The sequence below is a fragment of the Apus apus genome, chromosome 12, assembly GCF_020740795.1.
Source record: "Apus apus isolate bApuApu2 chromosome 12, bApuApu2.pri.cur, whole genome shotgun sequence".
NCBI lineage: Eukaryota > Metazoa > Chordata > Aves > Apodiformes > Apodidae > Apus > Apus apus.
The window spans coordinates 19,339,236-19,344,456 of record NC_067293.1 but is presented as its reverse complement, the minus strand read 5'-3'; the positions used below and the strand labels follow the sequence as shown (position 1 = coordinate 19,344,456).

The window sequence follows — 5,221 nt, the reverse complement described above, 5'->3', positions numbered from 1 at the left end:
ATTTAAATCTTGCTCCTTAATAACTCTACAACTAAAAGCAATTAAGGAGTTCAGTGAGCAGCATCAGTTTCAGCAGAGCTTCTAAAGCGTGTCCAGCCCAGATAAGACCTTCCTGGATGGTAGCAGGAGGGAAAAGGGAGCGTGAGGGGTGTGAAGGACACAGGGGGTCCCTGCTGCCCTCATCCCTACCCCTCCCAGGTGCTCCCAAGCCTTTAGCTCTCAGGGTGGGTGGCTGGTGGAGGGCCTGGCCCCAGCCCTGGTCCCCTGCCCACACCCCCAGAAAGTGCTGCTCTGCCAATAAATTATGCTTAAAACACAGAGAGTGCAAGATGGGTTTTGCTTTGCCAAGGAAGCAACAGATCAAAAGCAACTGCATCTGCAAGGCAGACGGGAATTGTTGGCAATAACCAACCCACAGCCAGCAGGGCTGAGTGAGATACAGGGGGGCAAAGGGTTCCTCGGGGACACCAGCTCAGGGACACCAGTGACAAACACAGGGAGGGGCTCAGCCAGAGCACAAGACCTTCAGCTTGGCAGATGGGGCAGCTCATGTCAGAGCCAAGCTGTCCAAAAGCCAAACCTGAAGAAAGGGGGAAGCAGGGCAGATCTCAGGGACGGGGGACAACAGGGGGACAAAAGCCTTTGTAGCACCCTGGGCATCCCATACAGACACACTGGAATGCCCAGGTGCCCTCACTGGCACACTACAAGCCCTTCCAGCCAAAACTACTTTACATTCTCTCTGACAAAGAGCTTCTGCTTCCATCTCAGCAGTAATAAACACTGAGGCAGGAGAGGTAACCTCTTCCCACAGCATTTTAATGAAGAAAACACCCACTGAGATGCAACCAGCAGCCACAGCTCACTGCCTGGCTGTCTTCCTTCCCCCTTGCCTCACGCAGGGATGCTGCAGAAAGGTCACTGCAAACCCCACCTCGTGGGGCAAAGCATCCCCAAAACAGGGCACTGCCACCTGTGGGAAGAAGGGTGGAGGGACAGCAGGCAGGGCCGGGAGGGGAAGGGGCCGCAGAACCCAGAGAGAGGGGAGGAAATCTGCATAAATTAGCAGGAGGCAATTTTACACTCGGCTTCTAATCACCCGCTGCACGCGCCGCTCAGCAAAGCTAATAACCAAGCAGGGTGGTTTCAGTCCCCCAGCCTTCTCCAACAAGGGGGAGACACCAGCCTTCCAATGTCAACACATCCTTCATTCCCAGGGAGCAGGTACTGGATCCAGACAAGCTAATGCCAGCTTCCTAGGAACGGGGGCACCCACCGGAGCAGCCCCAGAGCAGCTGGTCCTTGGCCCAGCATCTTCAGCTGCTCCTTGCTGATGGGTACAGCTGACTTGGCCCCAAAGCCAGCCAGCAGCTCTGATGCCATCTTTGAGGCTTGTCTGCAAGAGAATTAAAATAAAGTGAGAATTATTTCTTGAAATGTTCCCATTTCCACTGAAAACGCAACAGATTCTTCTCCTCCCAGCCGTGCAGTTTGCAGCTGGAGGTTTCTTTAGTTGAAAAAATAAAGAAATATGAAATGTGTGCAGAGACAAATTCGGGGAAAGAAACCCCAAACTGAAAGCCCAAATATCTGTTGGGGAGACATTGAGGGGAGCTGGGAAAACCCCCCAATAACAGGAACAAAGCTGCCGGACTCTTGGGTTAGAGCAGGCACCTCCACCCCAGGCAGAGGGGGGAGCACCATCCTGCCCGTGCCCCCTCCCCAGGGTCCCACCACCCAAGGTGGGCTCAACCTGACATGGAGCTGTTGCACCCAGGACACCTGGGTCCATGGGGTGCCTTCCCCGTGTCACTCAGTCCTGCTCATCACAGTCATCCAACCACCAGTAAGACCAAGAAGAAAAGCAAAACGGACCTAAATGGAGATACTTGGCACCAGCCTGGTGCCCCCTCGGCTCTTCCACGTGAGCGAGGAGGGGGAGCAAAGAGCCACAACCAAATCGAGTCCCCCCTGGTGAACCCAGACCCAGTTCAGCATCACCAGGGCTGGCACCCAGTGACTCCCTCTGCACGATCCCTGTTTTAGGGCCCAGCAGGGGCCTGTCCCGTCCAGGGGGACGCGGCTCCCGCGGAGGAGCCCAGACGGGTGAGGCTCACTCCTGTCAAAACATTTCAGAATAATCATCATAAAGCACAGGCAGATCAAAACAAGTTAAAACAGAGCCGCCAAGGTCTGGTCACCTCATCAAGCAGAGATAAAGCCAGAAGGGCCTCGCTAAAGCAGGTTTGATCTTCCTCCCTTCCTGTATCTCTTTCGTAAACATCTTTGGGAGCTGCAGGAGAAGAGCCTTATTGATGAAGTCCAAAAACTAACATCCTATGGATGTTGGGAGAGCCCAGCCAACTATCCCACGCTTGATCCTCCCTGTCCACGGCAGCACCAACCTCCACAAATCCTGCCAGCTCTGCAGAGCCGCCGGCCACCCCGCCCCAGGGACTCCTCTGTTTACTTTAAGCCAATTCCTGTCAAGCTCCTCACTCAAGAAGAGAGAAAAACTGGATAAAACGAGGTCCTTGAGCCTCCCCTTTCCTCCCAGCTGTCCAACCTCGGCAGGGTGTTGGCCGAAGGAGGAGGTACCATTGATGGAGCTTTTGTCAAGCCCAAAGAGCTTTTCCAAATGCCTCCTCTACCGCCCTCTCTACCTTCTGCTCCTCTTGTGCTGCTGTTCCTGGAAGCTCTTGAGGACAAAGCATCCCTCCTGGCCAGCCCTGATTCTCTTTGGCCAGGTTGAGGCTGTAGAACAGAGCCTTGAGGAGCAGAGCATCACCCCTGAATGTCAAGGCCACTTAGCTCAGGGCCTGCAAAATCTCCAGCTTTAGATGTTCTAGGAGGAAAACCACTAAGTCCTGGCAGGGATGGAGTTGTCCCTGGGCAGGTCTGGGGCTTTCTGAGGCTGGGCCAGGTCTGTCCATCCCCTGCTGCAGTGCCAGTGCAATTAGAGTAATTGAGCTCACCTCTTGGAAGACGTTTTAGGCAGAGAGGCTGCTGTGCAATCGTTGGGTTTCCTAAAAGCTCCCTACAAAGTTGCTCAGCAGAGGCTGGCAAGGAAAGAGAGCTGTCCTGGGTTAAATGAGAAGGTCTTGCAGATTAATCACTAACTGGTTCAAGGCAGTGGGCAAGGATTCAGCATGAACAGCCTGTTCTGGCTGTGGAGAAGACTTTCAGCAGGGACCTTCAGGAGCATGGCCAGGAACTTCCACCAGTCCCCTCCCAGAAATGATCAGGGAGAGCACAGCAAAGCAGTGAGCTTGTCTGCAGCACCAAATCATAGACTGGTTTGGGTTGGAAGGGTTCTGAAAGATCACCTTATCCCAACACCCCTGCATGGGCAGGGACACCTCCCACTAGACCAGGTTGCTCCAAGCCCCATCCAACCTGCCCTTCAACACTGCCAGGGATGGGGCAGCCACAGCTTCCCTGGGCAACCTGGGCCAGGGTCTCCCCACCCTCATAGTGAAGAATTCCCTCCTCATGTCTCACCTCCATGTCCCTCTTCCAGTTTTCATCCATTCCCCCTTGTCCTCTCCCTCCCTGCCCTTGTCCCAAGCCCCTCCCCAGCTTTTCTGGAGCCCCTTCAGGCACTGGAAGGTGCCCTGGAGCCTTCTCCTCTCCAGATTGAACAACTTCAACTCTCTCAACCTGGCAGCTCAATCTGATGCTGACACTGAGGATGGCAGGAAATGATAATGACCATGTGGAATGGGACAATGAGATGGCAGATGAACTTCACTCTCCATCACTGCTCGGTAACGAACACGCGAAGCAGCATCCCCACCACACACACAGCAACAGGTCTGCAGCAGGAATTACTGCTCTTTAAAGAGATCTTGGAGACATTGCAGAGAGCTCTTTGAAGCCATGCTTCCAATAATCAGTGAGAGTCAAAAAAGGCAAGTGGAATATTAAGAACTCTGAGAGCCAGAAGAGACAACAAGAGAAAATGCCATTTTTCCTTCCTCGGGAGCTGTGGAGCTCCTGCAGCTCAGCTCCAGCTGACCCTCCCCATTTGTTCAACCACTGGGAACTGAAGGGTGTTCCAGGCAGGGCTGAAGTGGGTACAGTCCCACAGGGGCCTTCCTATCAAGCTTAATCAGTGGTGCAATGTTGTGTGCTGGGAGTTCAAACAACCCCCACCTCTCCTTCGCACTCGTGAGGTCCTTTGGTGAGAGGGTCCCTCAGCATTTGAAACACAGGAAGAAGCAGTTGTCTCCCAAAAGGGGAGACAACAGAGGAAGGAAAGGCTGAGAGACCTGGGGCTGCTCAGTCTAGAGAGGAGAAGGTTGAGGGAGGATCTAATGAATGTCTATCAATACATGAGGGCAGCAAGAAGGCAGGACAAGCTCTTGTCACTTGTGCCCTGGGACAGGACGAGGGGCAATGGATTCAAACTGGAGCCCAGGAAGTTCCACCTCAAGATGAGGAAGAACTTCTTTGCTGTGAGGGTGACAGAGCCCTGGGACAGGCTGCCCAGAGAGGCTGTGGAGTCTCCTTCTCTGGAGACTTTCCAGACCTGTCTGGATGCCTTTCTGAGTGACCTGCCCTGGTTTTGGTCCTGCTCTGGCAGGGGGGTTGGACTCGATGATCTTCAGAGGTCCCTTCCCACCCCTGACATTCTGTGATCCTGTGATTCTGTGACCTCAATAAGGATCAAAGATCTGGGCTAGCACCTGGACAGAGGGTGTTCAAATGGACGAGGACCCTACAGCCTGGAAAAGAGGATGAGGAGATAAATAATGGAAAATTACAGAGGTTTGCAAAAGAGTGGGTGGGAAAACTGGTAACACAATCCTTAGACAGCAGCTTTGCTGCAAAGGAGTAGAAATCCCTTCCCCACAAAGTGGCTTCACCAAACTGGGGGGCTGGACCACAGAGATAAGTATTCAGGGGCTTCCTAGGACCTTCTCAATAGCAAACACTGTGAAAAATACCCTAGAGCTTCACTGACCTTCCTCCACCTAGCACCTTCCCAGGAGTTTTCCAGCTTTACAGGGAGTTTTCCAGCTTTCAGGAGTTTTCTGGTATTTCCTTATCTACATCCAGTCTAGGAGCATCCCAGTGCATTTCAAGAATCCCACAAGGGCTCTCAAGAAATTCCTCAGTCTAGAATCTTTTTGTTGAATTCTCCAAATGCTTTTCAGAAACGTCCCCATCTGGAAACCCTCAGACTAGGACGTTTCTCAGACTTTTCCACTGCTTTCTA

At 53.1% G+C, this 5,221-nt stretch overlaps 1 long non-coding RNA gene across 1 annotated transcript; it reads right to left on the bottom strand.

Annotated features, from left to right (window-relative positions):
- Positions 1 to 802: 802 nt before the first annotated feature.
- On the bottom strand, positions 803 to 3,074 carry LOC127389661 (uncharacterized). The gene is made up of 2 exons (XR_007890691.1): positions 2,976 to 3,074; positions 803 to 1,396 (listed from the first exon to the last, which is right to left on the bottom strand). It is a non-coding gene; the product is annotated as an uncharacterized LOC127389661 (long non-coding RNA).
- Positions 3,075 to 5,221: the final 2,147 nt, after the last annotated feature.